This window comes from Rhinopithecus roxellana, chromosome 4 (genome assembly GCF_007565055.1).
Source record: "Rhinopithecus roxellana isolate Shanxi Qingling chromosome 4, ASM756505v1, whole genome shotgun sequence".
Taxonomy (NCBI): Eukaryota; Metazoa; Chordata; class Mammalia; order Primates; family Cercopithecidae; genus Rhinopithecus; species Rhinopithecus roxellana.
Genome location: NC_044552.1, coordinates 55,795,533 through 55,812,826, shown reverse-complemented (window position 1 = coordinate 55,812,826; position 17,294 = coordinate 55,795,533).

Sequence of the window (17,294 nt, the reverse complement as noted above, 5' to 3'; positions counted from 1 at the left end):
GAACCCGTGATATTTTGGTCGCAAAACTGTCATGAGTTGTGGTAGAAAGCTCTTCTGTTGGATATTACACATGCACAAATGGGTCTGTGTGCTCACAACACATCCAGATGTTGATGCTGCCCAATAACAAGGAAGAGCACAGTTTGTCAGAGAAAATATCTTTTAAATTTCCTATTGACACACTAACCATTGAATCAATCTGCCTGACTCCCTGGAAAAGTATTTTGATCATATTCCAACCCTCTCCCTCTTTTGGGGCACAAAATTCTTCTCTCCAGAGTTCCCATGTTGTACCGTACTGACCTGTTGGATTCTGTTTAAAGAGGTGCTATTTGACTTTGCAAGCCAGTTTTTGAGGTGCTGTATGTTTCCATGGTGAGTAGATGGTGAGACCACAATAAACGATCATGAAAAGATTGTAAACAATGCATATCTTTCAACAAGGCCAGATTTACTTATAGGTAGCCAAAGGGAAGAATAGTAAGTAAGGTGAGATGGATTGCCAAAAGAAGTAGGAAAATAAAAGAATGGAGGGAGAGGGGAGTCCTAAATTAACTAATTTGCTGAAGGGATAGATTTTTTTTTTCTCAGGTAATAGGGACCCTGGCCACAGACTTAGACAAAAAAATAGTTTTTTCTATTTTTATTTTTTTTATTAAGGGGCACAGGGAATTTCCTACTGAGAAAGGAAAATGGAGAACAATAAAATAAAGTAACTGAGAGAACTGGCTAAGGAAACCCTGAAAATAATAGTTTTAAGTTCCCAATTGTTGTTTCAACCTAGTTTGGGAATATAAAATAAGAGTTATCTAAAGGTTAAGAAAATGATTTTTATTATTTCATCTTTTAGTCAAACAGTATTTTGAATGAAATAGAGAACATACACTAAATAAAGTATGGAAAACTACCTTATGTATTGCAGCTTATATGAAAGAATCAAGATAATACATATATAGTAAGTAGTTAAATGCTTGATGATTAGAGAAAGGATTATAACCTGAATTATGCATTTTATTCTGTGAGAAAAGGCTTCTATTAACACAAGTCTGGATAGCTTTTTGGATATGCATACAGATTGATGATTTTGTGAAAAATAACTGTAGGTGCATTATCTAAGAATTAAATATGCACCTCAATTAATGGGAGCAAAGAGACATTAAAATTAATTATAGGTTATTCAAACTTTTATCTAAAAGTGGATTAATGTAAATGAGGAGAGATAAGGATACTAATACTTATGTAGTATCCACACTGTATCATGTGTTTCTTGTCATTTTAATCCACAAACGATCTGATATAGTAGGCAACATTATCCACATTTTGAAATGTGATTAAAATCCACAGATGAAATCCACCGTATTAGTTGTAAAGTGAATATTTGGACTCAAGTCAAGCCACAATAATGCCTCAGAAATGGATAAAAGAGATAAGACAAAGGAATGAGTTAGAGATTATTAGGATTAAAGAGGTTTTCAGGGAAAACACAGGTTGTATTAGTCTGTTCTTATGCTGCTTATAAAGAACTGTCCAAGACTGGGTAGTTCATAAAAGAAAAAGGTTTAATTGACTCAGGGTTCTGCAGGGCTGGGGAGGCCTCAAGGAACTCACAATTATGGAGGAAGGGGAAGCAAACACGTACTTCTACACATGGCAACAGGAAGGATAAGTGCCAAGCAAAAAGGAGAAAAGCCCCTTATAAAGCCATCAGATATCATGAGAAGTCACTCACTATTATGAGAACAGCCATGGCGCCCCCATGATTCATTCACCTCCCACCAGGTTTCTCCTACGACATGTGGGGATTATGGGAACTACAATTCAAGAGAGATTTGGGTGGGGAGATTTGGGTGGGGACACAGTCAAACCATATCACAGGTCATTTTTGGTTTGTGAACAGTTGTTTGAGAGCAACTCAAGCTAGAGTACATATCTAACCAAGAGGGCAAACACCAGAAGGCCATTGGAGGGAAAACAGTTCCATATCCTCCATGACTGGAGGAACTGAATGTGTAAGGAGGTTGGAAATGCAATAGACATATTTTTCAGCAGGTGGGGAAGAATAGCAACAGACTAAAGTTTATATAAATAAAAATCTTTAATTAAAACTTATCAGAAGTTTGATGGGCTAAATAATGGCCCAACAAATATGTCCATGCCCCCTAACCCTCAGCACCAGTAAATATACTGCCTTAAATGGCAAAAGAAACTTTGTAGATAAAATTAAATTCGTGATCTTGAGATGGGGAGTTTATCCTGAATTGTCTGGGTTGGTCTAATGTATTCAGAGGTGTCCTTTAAAGAGGGAGGCAGTAGAATTAGATTCAGCAAACATATATGATGGCAGAACAGATGTTGGACTGATGCACTTTGAAGATGGACTAAGTGGCCCCTAGATGAGGAAGACTGGCAGCAGAAAAGCTGTAAATAGCAAGAAAATGGCTTTTCTCCCAAAGTGTCAGAAGGCAAAGCCCTGCTAACATCTAACTTTAGCCCATTGAGACTGATTTTAAACTTTTAACCACTAGAACTGTAAGGTGATACATTAAATCATCTTCACTCAGGAAGTTTGTGGTAATTTGTTATGGCAGCATTAGGAAGCTAAAACGAAAAGTATGAGAAACATCAAATTATTTTTTATGCTCCATGTAATTGTTTAGAATTCCCCTGTTCCTAGATGCCTCCTTACAGATTTTATTATTTCCTTATTCGTCTCAAGAAATTGTTGGGAATTAATTTCCTTTTGTATATGAGAGGTAGGACAGGTAAGAAAAAAAGTTAAAACAATAGCAGAAAAATCTCTGTTCTTAAACCAATAAGCACAAACAGGAAACTAACAGTTTTGGGATAGTCTGCAGCCTATTTTTGACATTTAGATACTTAAGTACCTTTTCTTTCCCCTCACATTTTTGATTTCATTTCAGTTGAACAGGACAAAACCCCACATTTTTTTATTTTAATTATAGTACTAGAATGAACTACATCGCTGTCAGTGCCAGGGCACATGGTATTCCGACTTAATCCATTTGTACTTGATTATGATCGCATGTATATTTTGCCTGTTCTGCAATGTCTCACTAATTCTCATACCTTTAGGACCTACTTTTCATTCATACTTTCTTTCATTCACTCAAGAAATATTTATTCCATTCTATATGGAAGACATTATGCTAAGAACAGGGATACATTTGTAAATAGAACAAACATTATCCTCTCCTTTATTCCTCCTCAAACTACCCCAGACTACAGTGATCTCATCTACTTATATTTACTTATGTCTGCTCCACCACATGTAAGCACTTAATATAATTTAATGAATATTCGCATGCTTCTCTATCTTAGTTATATATTCATCCAACTTACCTTCTGTTAAAGTGCAGTTAGTTTGTTTTACGTAGTATGAAACTCATGAAAGACACTAAGGAATTTCTTGTTGACTAGTAGGTGTATGAATCACCAAGACTTATAGAATCATTATATCTTGCACTATCATATTTGAGTAGGTCTTGAGGGGTAAGTAAAAATTGTTCAGGTGGTAAGGGAGAAGGATGAGCTTCAAGTGGAGAGAAAGATATGGGTGTCTGAATAAAAAAGAAAAATGTGTGAGGTATATTTAAAAAAGAATGAACATTTTTATGTGGTAGGAGCGTTGTACATAGCACATCACAAGGCCAAAGAGCCATGCTGGGGTTATATTGAGAAGAACTTTTAATGTCATAATAAGGTGTGTGAACTCTAACTTCTTAATTTTAAAAATTTTATTAATCATTTGTTTTTTTTTTTTTTGTGGTAAAAACACATAGCATAAAATTTTACCACCTTAGCTATATTTAAATATAAAGTTCAGTAGTGTTAGATATATTCACATTGTTGTAAAATAGATCTGCAGAACTTTTTCATCTTGCAACACTGAAACTCCACATTCTAAGTATAAGGGAACCTATGGAATGAGAAGGTTTGAGATAGATTATTAGAATCCCCCCATTTTTGTTAATAAAAGATAACTTCAGCATCAATATAATTTCCTGACAAAGGGATGAAGGAAATTTGAAAGCCAGTTAGCAGCATGATATAACATACTGTTGAAACCAGAGAAGCCTAGATTTAAATTTTGACTCCAGACTTAATTCCTGTCTTAAGTAAATTTTTAACTATGACATTTTTTCCCTAAGATTCAAAAATGGGATTTGCTTGTTGATACTCACTTTGATGTGTGTGTGTGTGTGCGCGCGCGTGCGTGCGTGTATGTGTCTGTTTTAATCACTGACCATTCTTTTTTCTATCTAGGTATTTCTTATAAAGACATAGCAAAACTATTTGAAGGTGAATTCACTAATAGTATATTAAATACCTTTACTTTTCTCCATGATTTATGCTAATCTATGTCTGCATTTCCTGAATTCCTAAATGTTAAAATGAATTCTTGAAATTTTTTCTTAACTGCTAGACCATGACTATTTTATCCACTTTATGTTCCAAAATATAATTTAGTCTTCACTTTCACAATTAGGGTTTTGAGACTAATATTCTGTGGCAGCTGTTCTCAACTCTGACTGCAGATTAAAGTAATCAGAAAGCGGTTGAAAATATGATACAGGGCCTTACCATGGAAAAATTAAATCACAATCTTTTTGGATGAGCTTGAGCAGCTAAATAGTTTTTAAAAATTTCCCCAAGTGATTCTAATATAAAGTGAGGGCTGAGAATCACCATGCTACAGTGTGGTATTTTCCAGTGCACTTGTTTTAAATTGAAACCAAGTTGTTCCTTGAGTATGGCTTTCTGTATTTCATCCAGATTTTTTATAAGCATGGTTACCTGGGGAAAAAAAATTAGATGCCCAGTTCTCTGTTGTCATTTTAATATAAGTATTTTGTTTTCAAAATTTATCTTATTACAGCCATTAAGTATCTTGATATTTATATAAGTTATATAATATAGGAAAATAATCAATGCTTTATAAGCTCCTGCATGCTAGTAGAAATCTTGATTATATTTAATACCTTAATCTATGAGTTTTCACAAAATTTCAAGAGTATCAAAACCAATGAATGTTTTGGAGGAGAATCTTTTCTTTTGCACATAATTCCCATCATCCTCTTCCACCCAAAATCACTAAAATGTAATCTATAAACTTGGGAAGTACCTTTGGTAGGTAATTATTTTTGGGAGGTAATTAGGTCATAAGTGTAAAGTCCTCATAAATGGGATTAGTTCTCTTTAAGAAGAGATGTGAGAGCTTGGCTCTTCTATCTGTTCTTTGCCATGTAAAGATACAATGAGAAGATGACCATCTGAAAACCAGAAAGAATGCCCTCATGCGACCATGAGACACTGGATCTGCCAGTGCGTTGGCCTTAGACTTCCCAGTCTCTAGAACTCTGAAAAATAAGTGTTTGTGGTTTAAACGATCCAGTCTATGGTATCTTGCTATTATGGCATCCCAAACTGACTAAGACACCCTATACAATGAGGGTAGGCATTATCCAATCAGTTGAAAGCTTGAATAAGACAAAAAGATAAGCCCTCCACGAGCAACAAAAAATTCTCCAGCAGACTACCTTTGGGCTTCATTGGCAATGACAACCTTCCCTGGTTCTGCAGCAGATAGCCTTTAGACTAGACTACTGGCCTACCATGAAAATTTTGGAATTACCAGCCTTCACAATCATATAAGCCAATTCTTACAACAAATCTGTTTACACACACACACACACAAACACACACACACACATACATATACATGCACCCTGTTGGTTCTGTTTCTCTGGAGAACTCTAATATACATGTCAAGAAATCTCTCTTATCCCAGTTTTTCAAAGAAATTTCCTTCCCAAGTCACCTGCTGTATAGAAACAGACTTTTGATAATCCTAACTTACTTTAACTTTTCTGCTTTGGAAATAACACATCTTAGAGCTGGTCCATGACCCTATATTTTATAGGGATTTGGGGTGATTTATTTCACATGATCTTTAAAAGTAATTTACAAAAGGTCTTTTATTGTTCTTTCCAGTAGAAAAGACCTGGTACTTCCTACTTTGAATTAATAAGATTAAAAGGCCATATTGGCTGTTTCAAGTTTCCCCTGTATTCCCGTTTCTTTTGAACATTATGACCAACCAGAAAGATACAGAAAAGTGCTGCAGTCTAATGACACAGTCTGTATAAAACCTCTATGCCCTTTTCTTTCCTGCTTGGTAAACTGTCAATTATAGCTCCATATCCTTTCAAGTCAGAAGTTTCCTTTAAGTTTTTTTAGCCCTTTTACAAGAAACCTGCTATTTTGCTCAAAACATGTTTTTCACTTTGATACAAAACATAGAACCATTCTTAAACCTGAATGCATTCATCTGACAAAATTTTGCTGACTATAAATTATTATATTCCCTTGCGCTAGTCATCAGAGATTAGGAATGATTAAAATATTATTTAACACAAAAGTTTTGATAAAAAGAATAGAAGGTGTCCTAAGGCAATGATTGGTATAGTAAATAAGAAATATAGACATATGGGATAAAGAAAAATCATGGGAGAATAATAGAGCTATTGAGATTTAAGCTGGTCCCTAATAAATGTGTACTGTAGGTATCAGGCAAATTCTTTATGCTGAACTCAGTGGAGGTCAAAGATCACTTACAAAAGGAAAATATTGGATGGCCTCCTGACATCAATAATTTTGTTTTATAATTCTGTGATTTATTTCCCAGGAGGAATGAGCTATTTTCCTTTTGTTACATGCATATGAGATCCTGGGGTCAATTCTGACCTTACATTATACATCTCATGCATATATGCAGCCACAGGTACTCTGAAAATATTACTTATTGTCTACAAAACATACAAACTAAATGTTATGCTTGTCCCTTCAGTGGAAGAAACACAAACCATGGACGTGTGTACAGTTATATATTCTGTATGGTGCTATATGACTGATAGAGCATCTAGGGTCTAATTGCATAACTTTCCTGGATACCTATAAAACATCGATTATGCTATGCAAGTGTTTCTCTCAGGAATTTTAATATAAATAGAAATACATTATAAAGCAAGATTGCTTTGAATCTAAAATCTGTTCAGTTCTGGCTAATAAAAATGTATGTTGATGGTCTATTTGGAATGTTGCTATGGTAATATTCAGTAAAAAAATAATTTTGTAGTCTTAGATTTCTATATTACAACATTGAAAAAATTATTACAAGTTATGGAATTTAAATAGATTATGTAATATAGGACAAAATATAATGCATTACAAGCTCTTAATGTATAATATTAGAATAAAATAATTCATACTTGCAACAAGAGCTATAATCGTCTCTTCTATGCCTCCTAGAATTTCCCTGCCAAGGTATCATTATGAAATACCTTCACTTTGTAGATAATGATGAGGAAAATCACCAGGATTGGAATAAAATAACTTCTAAGCCCCAATAAATTATATATGTGGTCCAAATTCCATATTCATTTTTTACTTCTCTCCTCCTGTTGCAGTGGAGAAAGTGTGTCTCCCATCTAAGTTCAACCTTTTCATGAAGGCACTTCATAGGCATCCAGTAAGTGTTAGATGAATACATGAATCCTTATGAAAATGAATAAATGCATTTTATCTTTCATTAACAAGACACTTAAACTATCAACTTCCTTAATTCTCTTATAGATCTACCCCTATTTCTCTTGGGTTCCTTCCATTAGCACCTAAATTTGTTGATTTGTTTAGTCTTTGAGAGAGACAGAGAGAGCGTAAGGCTTTTGCTATTTAACCCTCTATTTGCAGCTCTCTTCTCTATCAAAACAAAAATTCCTATGTTTTCTGACTCACTACTTTCATATCTTTTCATTTGACTCACTTACCACATGACATCAATATGATTTCTGCCTTCATTGCTCCACTAAAGGCATTTTTCCAAGGCTCACCAATGATCACCATAGAGACAAATTAAAGGGCCCTTCCCATTGGTCAATATACAATGATGACTCTGCAATATTTGGCACTAATGATCCACTAAGAAATACCTACTTTGTTCTGTGAATTCTACCCAATTCTTCATCTCTTTGGGTGCTCCTTTACTCATGTTTTGTTTAATCAAAACCATTAAATACTGGAAATTCTCAGAACCCTGTCCTTGACTGTCCTTCCACTCAAACTTTACTGTTTCTTTAAGACAACAGTTTTAGCCTTGGTACTATTGACATATTGACTATGATTGACTCACCAGACTATTATTTTGTTTGTATCAATTACTTTATTTTTCATTTCAATAGCTTTAAGGTTACAAGTGGTTTCTGGTTACATGGATGAATTGTGCAGAAAATTATTTTTTATGTGTGTGTAGGGTGTGTCCCTTATATTACGGGAGGTTTACCAAGCCTTATTCTTGGTCTCTATCCACTAGATGTCTGTAGCATACTCTTTCCCAGTTGTGATAATCAAAAATATCTCCCACATTGCCAAATGTACCCTTAAAAGCAAAATCGCCTTCAGTGGAGAACAACTGTTCTAGATGATCTGTATCATTGTAGCGCATGCTTTTTGTTTGTTTGTTATGGTTCTTGTTTTTTTAACTATTCTACAACCTGTATGCCACTGGTTCCTATCCATCTTTGGCTGCTATATTGAATTCCACAGTCATTTATCTAAGCTGCCATCTCACTGTCTTTACTAGTGGGCCTCATATAAAACTTACTATTCAAAAAGACCTAAATTAAGGTATGTGTTCTCCCACCATCATACATGCCCTTCTTCCACTTTTGAACCTTAGCCCACCCAGGTACTTGTGCCAGAATCATTGGATTAAAGGACCTATCAAAAATCAACTACTATATCCTGTTGATCATAATTCTAAAATCTTTTTCAAATCCAATCAGTTCTCTCTATCTCTACTGTCACCAGTTTAATCCAAACCTCCATTTTATCCAGCATCAAGGACTGCAGTATCCACCTCAGACCTCCTCTGCAGTCTCCACATTGAAGCCAAAACAATCTTTAAAAAAAAAACATAATCATGTTATTCTCTTGCTTAAATCTACTCTTAATTTTCCCATGACCTTTCCATTAATGAACAGAAACTATTGCAAAGCCTTGTAAAATATGGTCCTTGGCAAAGCCTCATTTCTCTTCATTCACCATTTACTGTCTGCTTTAGCTTTATTGTCCATTTATCACTTTCTTAAATGTGTCACAGTTTTCCTTGACTCAGTGCTATTTCATAGAATGTCATTCTACTCCCAACTTTTATCTAATGATCTCTAGGAAGTCATTGGTTCACTTGTGTGGCACACAGATTAATAGCCCACAAATGTTTACGTCTTAATTCTTACAACTTGTTAATATTCCAGGTTTTATGGCAAAAGGGAATTAAGGTTACAGATAAAATTGAGGTTGCAAATCAGCTGAATTTGTATGAAGAGATTATCCTGGACTCTCTAGGTGGGCCCGATGTAATCACAAAGTTCTTTTAAAATAGAAGGAGGAAGAGGCAGGAGCTCACGGTGATAGTGAGAAGAGCTCAATTCAGCATTGCTGGCCTATAAGATGGAAGAAGGCTGTGAGCCAATAAATTCGGACAATCTTTAGAATATTAAAAAAGCAGGAAAAGGGATTTGTGTGTAGAACCCACAGAAGGAATTGCAGACTTGTAAACATCTTCATTTTAGCTCATCGAGATCCATGTGAGACTTCAATTTACGGAACAGTGAGATAATACATTTATATTATTTAAGCCACTAAGTTTGTGGTGGTTTGTTACATCAGCAATAGGAAACTAATACAACCTGTTACTCACATCCATCACACTCTGTTTTTCTTCTTTACAGTCTTTTGTGTACCGTCAGTTTTATATTCAATGACGCTCTGCCTTGCGAGATTGTGTCCAGGTGATAAGCATCTTGTTTTTCTCTATTGCTTGTACTCAAAAAAGAAGGATTCAGAAAATATTCATGGAACAAGTGAAAGGATAATTTGGTTCAGAGTTTATTTTCATCACTTTATTGTATCACATGAATTTCTGCCCCCTGTATCTCGCTGACCTATGGAAAAAATACAGAGCTGTTGTCCTACTTTTTTTTCACTGCTATTTTAAAATCAGATGAAATGAAGCATGAGGAATAACTTTAAAAACCTTGAAGCGTAATGTAAGTTTCCATTATTTGCAGTATATAGCAAAGATAAGAATTAAATTAATATGTTTAATGAGCAGACACCAAATTAACACTTGCATTTAATTATACAAAACTGGTTAGTGCTTAGAAGTTTTAGGTAGAGAAAATTAACGCCAGGCTTAATGAACCCACTTCTCTATTGAAAATAGACTTCTAGACTGGGGTGGTGGTGTGGGACAAGAATAAGACATAGTAGTATTAAATGAATATAGTAGTAAAAGGGACATGTCTGGGGAGCTAACACTATAAAAACTGTAGAAAACCCTAGGCCTAGTGACAGGACACTTTTCTGTCTCAAAACCCTCTAATTCCTTGCACGCCATAGGATATGTTAGTTGTTAACAATGCTTTAAAAGTAATGTTCAGACTCATAAGGAATATATTTATGCTTTTAAACCTTAGTTCTTTTTTTTTTATTTTTTTATTTATTTTTTTATTTTATTTATTTATTTATTTATTTATTTTTTATTTTTTATTTTTTTTATTATACTTTAAGTTCTAGGGTACATGTGCATAACGTGCAGGTTTGTTACATATGTATACTTATGCCATGTTGGTGTGCTGCACCCATCAACTCGTCAGCACCCATCAATTCATCATTTATATCATGTATAACTCCCCAATGCAATCCCTCCCTCCTCCCCCCTCCCCCCTCCCCATGGTAGGCCCCAGTGCGTGATGTTCCCCTTCCCGAGTCCAAGTGATCTCATTGTTCAGTTCCCACCTATGAGTGAGAACATGCGGTGTTTGGTTTTCTGTTCTTGTGATAGTTTGCTAAGAATGATGGTTTCCAGCTGCATCCATGTCCCTACAAAGGACGCAAACTCATCCTTTTTTATGGCTGCATAGTATTCCATGGTGTATATGTGCCACATTTTCTTAATCCAGTCTGTCACAGATGGACATTTGGGTTGATTCCAAGTCTTTGCTATTGTGAATAGTGCCGCAATAAACATACGTGTACATGTGTCTTTGTAGTAGAATAATTTATAATCCTTTGGGTATATACCCAGTAGTGGGATGGCTGGGTCATATGGTACATCTAGTTCTAGATCCTTGAGGAATTGCCATACTGTTTTCCATAATGGTTGAACTAGTTTACAATCCCACCAACAGTGTAAAAGTGTTCCTATTTCTCCACATCCTCTCCAACACCTGTTGTTTCCTGACTTCTTAATGATTGCCATTCTAACTGGTGTGAGATGGTATCTCATTGTGGTTTTGATTTGCATTTCTCTGATGGCGAGTGACGATGAGCATTTTTTCATGTGTCTGTTGGCTGTATGAATATCTTCTTTTGAGAAATGTCTGTTCATATCCTTTCCCCACTTTTTGATGGGGTTGTTTGTTTTTTTCTCGTATATTTGTTTGAGTTCTTTGTAGATTCTGGATATTAGCCCTTTGTCAGATGAGTAGGTTGCAAAAATTTTCTCCCATTGTGTAGGTTGCCTGTTCACTCTGATGGTAGTTTCTTTTGCTGTGCAAAAGCTCTTTAGTTTAATTAGATCCCATTTGTCAATTTTTGCTTTTGCTGCCGTTGCTTTTGGTGTTTTAGACATGAAGTCCTTGCCCATGCCTATGTCCTGAATGGTACTACCTAGATTTTCTTCTAGGGTTTTTATGGTATTAGGTCTAACATTTAAGTCTCTAATCCATCTTGAATTAATCTTCGTATAAGGGGTAAGGAAAGGATCCAGTTTCAGCTTTCTACTTATGGCTAGCCAATTTTCCCAGCACCATTTATTAAATAGGGAATCCTTTCCCCATTTCTTGTTTCTCTCAGGTTTGTCAAAGATCAGATGGCTGTAGATGTGCGGTATTATTTCTGAGGACTCTGTTCTGTTCCATTGGTCTATAGCTCTGTTTTGGTACCAGTACCATGCTGTTTCGGTTACTGTAGCCTTTTAGTATAGTTTGAAGTCAGGTAGCGTGACGCCTCCAGCTTTGTCCTTTTGACTTAGGATTGTCTTGGCAATACGGGCTCTTTTTTGGTTCCATATGAACTTTAAAGCAGTTTTTTCCAATTCTGTGAAGAAACTCATTGGTAGCTTGATGGGGATGACATTGAATCTATAAATAACCTTGGGCAGTATGGCCATTTTCACAATATTGATTCTTCCTATCCATGAGCATGGTATGTTCTTCCATTTGTTTGTGTCCTCTTTGATTTCACTGAGCAGTGGTTTGTAGTTCTCCTTGAAGAGGTCCTTTACATCCCTTGTAAGCTGGATTCCTAGGTATTTTATTCTCTTTGAAGCAATTGTGAATGGAAGTTCATTCCTGATTTGGCTCTCTGCTTGTCTGTTACTGGTGTATAAGAATGCTTGTGATTTTTGCACATTAATTTTGTATCCTGAGACTTTGCTGAAGTTGCTTATCAGCTTAAGGAGATTTTGGGCTGAGACGATGGGGTTTTCTAAATATACAATCATGTCATCTGCAAACAGGGACAATTTGACTTCTTCTTTTCCTAACTGGATACCCTTGATTTCTTTCTCTTGCCTGATTGCCCTAGCCAGAACTTCCAACACTATGTTGAATAGGAGTGGTGAGAGAGGGCATCCCTGTCTTGTGCCAGTTTTCAAAGGGAATTTTTCCAGTTTTTGCCCATTCAGAATGATATTAGCTGTGGGTTTGTCATAAATAGCTCTTACTATTTTGAGGTACGTTCCATCAATACCGAATTTATTGAGCGTTTTTAGCATGAAGGGCTGTTGAATTTTGTCAAAAGCCTTTTCTGCATCTATTGAGATAATCATGTGGTTCTTGTCTTTGGTTCTGTTTATATGCTGGATTACGTTTATTGATTTGCGAATGTTGAACCAGCCTTGCATCCCAGGGATGAAGCCCACTTGATCATGGTGGATAAGCTTTTTGATGTGCTGCTGAATCCGGTTTGCCAGTATTTTATTGAGAATTTTTGCATCGATGTTCATCAGGGATATTGGTCTAAAATTCTCTTTTTTTGTTGTGTCTCTGCCAGGCTTTGGTATCAGGATGATGTTGGCCTCATAAAATGAGTTAGGGAGGATTCCCTCTTTTTCTATTGATTGGAATAGTTTCAGAAGGAATGGTACCAGCTCCTCCTTGTACCTCTGGTAGAATTCAGCTGTGAATCCATCTGGTCCTGGACTTTTTTTGGTGGGTAGGCTATTAATTGTTGCCTCAACTTCAGAGCCTGCTATTGGTCTATTCAGGGATTCAACTTCTTCCTGGTTTAGCCTTGGGAGAGTGTAAGTGTCCAGGAAATTATCCATTTCTTCTAGATTTTCTAGTTGATTTGCGTAGAGGCGTTTATAGTATTCTCTGATGGTAGTTTGTATTTCTGTGGGGTCAGTGGTGATATCCCCTTTATCATTTTTTATTGCATCTATTTGATTCCTCTCTCTTTTCTTCTTTATTAGCCTTGCTAGCGGTCTGTCAATTTTGTTGATCTTTTCAAAAAACCAACTCCTGGATTCATTGATTTTTTGGAGGGTTTTTTGTGTCTCTATCTCCTTCAGTTCGGCTCTGATCTTAGTTATTTCTTGCCTTCTGCTAGCTTTTGAATGTGTTTGCTCTTGCCTCTCTAGTTCTTTTAATTGTGATGTTAGAGTGTCAATTTTAGATCTTTCCTGCTTTCTCTTGTGGGCATTTAGTGCTATAAATTTCCCTCTACACACTGCTTTAAATGTGTCCCAGAGATTCTGGTATGTTGTATCTTTGTTCTCATTGGTTTCAAAGAACATCTTTATTTCCGCTTTCATTTCGTTATGTACCCAGTAGTCATTCAGGAGCAGGTTGTTCAGTTTCCATGTAGTTGAGCGGTTTTGATTGAGTTTCTTAGTCCTGAGTTCTAGTTTGATTGCACTGTGGTCTGAGAGACAGTTTGTTATAATTTCTGTTCTTTTACATTTGCTGAGGAGTGCTTTACTTCCAATTATGTGGTCAATTTTGGAATAAGTGCGATGTGGTGCTGAGAAGAATGTATATTCTGTTGATTTGGGGTGGAGAGTTCTATAGATGTCTATTAGGTCCGCTTGGTGCAGAGATGAGTTCAATTCCTGGATATCCTTGTTAACTTTCTGTCTCGTTGATCTGTCTAATGTTGACAGCGGAGTGTTGAAGTCTCCCATTATTATTGTATGGGAGTCTAAGTCTCTTTGTAAGTCCCTAAGGACTTGCTTTATGAATCTGGGTGCTCCTGTATTGGGTGCATATATATTTAGGAGAGTTAGCTCTTCCTGTTGAATTGATCCCTTTACCATTATGTAATGGCCTTCTTTGTCTCTTTTGATCTTTGATGGTTTAAAGTCTGTTTTATCAGAGACAAGGATTGCAACCCCTGCTTTTTTTTGTTCTCCATTTGCTTGGTAGATCTTCCTCCATCCCTTTATTTTGAGCCTATGTATGTCTCTGCATGTGAGATGGGTCTCCTGAATACAGCAGACTGATGGGTCTTGACTCTTTATCCAGTTTGCCAGTCTGTGTCTTTTAATTGGAGCATTTAGTCCATTAACATTTAAGGTTAATATTGTTATGTGTGAACTTGATCCTGCCATTAGATATTAACTGGTTATTTTGCTCGTTAGTTGATGCAGTTTCTTCCTAGCCTCGATGGTCTTTACATTTTGGCATGTTTTTGCGATGGCTGGTACCGGTTGTTCCTTTCCATGTTTAGGGCTTCCTTCAGGGTCTCTTGTAAGGCAGGCCTGGTGGTGACAAAATCTCTAAGCATTTGCTTATCTGTAAAGGATTTTATTTCTCCTTCACTTATGAAACTTAGTTTGGCTGGATATGAAATTCTGGGTTTAAAATTCTTTTCTTTAAGAATGTTGAATATTGGCCCCCACTCTCTTCTGGCTTGTAGAGTTTCTGCCGAGAGATCTGCTGTTAGTCTGATGGGCTTCCCTTTGTGGGTAACCCGACTTTTCTCTCTGGCTGCCCTTAAGATTTTTTCCTTCATTTCAACTTTGGTGAATCTGGCAATTATGTGTCTTGGAGTTGCTCTTCTGGAGGAGTATCTTTGTGGCGTTCTCTGTATTTCCTGAAATTGAATGTTGGCCTGCCCTACTAGGTTGGGGAAGTTCTCCTGGATGATTTCCTGAAGAGTGTTTTCCAACTTGGTTCCATTTTCCCTCTCACTTTCAGGCACCCCAATCAGGCGTAGATTTGGTCTTTTTACGTAATCCCATACTTCTTGCAGGCTTTGCTCATTTCTTTTTCTTCTTTTTTCTTTTGGTTTCTCTTCTCGCTTCATTTCATTCATTTGATCTTCAATCGCTGATACTCTTTCTTCCAGTTGATCGAGTCGGTTACTGAAGCTTGTGCATTTGTCACGTATTTCTCGTGTCATGGTTTTCATCTCTGTCATTTTGTTTATGATCTTCTCTGCATTAATTAGTCTAGCTGTCAATTCTTCCACTCTTTTTTCAAGATTTTTAGTTTCTTTGCGCTGGGTACGTAATTCCTCCTTTAGCTCTGAGAAGTTTGATGGACTGAAGCCTTCTTCTCTCCTCTCGTCCAAGTCATTCTCTGACCAGCTTTGATCCGTTGCTGGCGATGGGCTGCGCTCCTTTGCAGGGGGAGATGCGCTCTTATTTTTTGAATTTCCAGCTTTTCTGCCCTGCTTCTTCCCCATCTTTGTGGTTTTATCTGTCTCTGGTCTTTGATGGTGGTGACGTACTGATGCGGTTTTGGTATAGGTGTCCTTCCTGTTTGATAGTTTTCCTTCTGACAGTCAGAAGGACTGTCTGTTGGTCTGTTGGAGATTGCTTGAGGTCCACTCCAGACCCTGTTTGCCTGGGTATCAGCAGCAGAGGTTGCCGAAGATAGAATATTGCTGAACAGCGAGTGTACCTGTCTGATTCTTCCTTTGGAAGTTTCCTCTCAGGGGTGTACTCCACCCTGTGAGGTGTGGGGTGTCAGACTGCCCCTAGTGGGGGATTTCTCCCAGCTAGGCTACTCAGGGGTCAGGGACACACCTGAGCAGGCAGTCTGTCCGTTCTCAGATCTCAACCTCCGCGTTGGGAGATCCACGGCTCTCCCCAAAGCTGTCAGACAGAGTCGTTCGCGTCTGCACCGGCTCCTGCTACTTCCCCTGTTGGTCTTCAGCTGTGCGCTGTCCCCAGAGGTGGAGACTACAGAGACAGGCAGGCTTCCTTGAGCTGCTGTGAGCTCCACCCAGTTCGAGCTTCCCAGCGGCTTTGTTTACCTACTTAAGCCTCAGCAATGGCGGGCGCCCCTCCCCCAGCCTCGCTGCTGCCTTGCGGATAGATCGCGGCAGACTGCTGTGTTAGCAGTGAGGGAGGCTTCGTGGGCGTGGGACCCTCCCGGCCAGGTGTGGGATATATTCTGGTGTGCCTGTATGCTTACAGCGCAGTATTGGGGTGGGAGTTACCCGATTTTCCAGGTGTTGTGTGTCTCAGTTCCCCTGGCTAGGAAAACGGATCCCCTTCCCCCTTGCGCTTCCAGGTGAGGCGATGCCTCGCCCTGCTTCAGCTCTCGCTGGTCAGGCTGCAGCAGCTGACCAGCACCGATTGTCCGGCACTCCCTAGTGAGATGACCCCAGTACCTCAGTTGAAAATGCAGAAATCACCGGTCTTCTGTGTCGCTCGCGCTGGGAGTTGGAGACTGGAGCTGTTCCTATTCGGCCATCAACTGAGGTTCGTTGTCTCACGCCAAGGAAATCCAGGACTCAGACACACTAAACCTTAGTTCTTTATGAAAAAAACTTAATGCTTAAATATTTTTGATGTGCTTTCTTTTTCTTTCTCTTGCTTTATGATGGTTTAAAAAATGTATTTGCATGTTTGTTTTGTGTTTACCTCAATTTCTTTATTTTTGAATTCCATAGGTAGGGGACAATGAGTAGATTTTTCACAAGCAATTTGTACTAAGTATGAACTAGGGCTGAGTTAGTGGCACTCACAGATCTACCTCCCACTCACACTATTTTCAAATCCCAGAACACCCTTACTGTTTCATTCTTTTCTTCCGTGTAAAACCTGCCCTTCCTTTCTGGGTCTCCCACTCCCTTTTCTTGCCTGTTCCTCAGAGTACCAGGTCCATTCAATCTAATTCCTTGATCACCTCAGGTGACCTTTATCATGAGCACCTCAAGACCCAGCTTGACCTCTGTGCTCCCTGCTAGGTGATTTA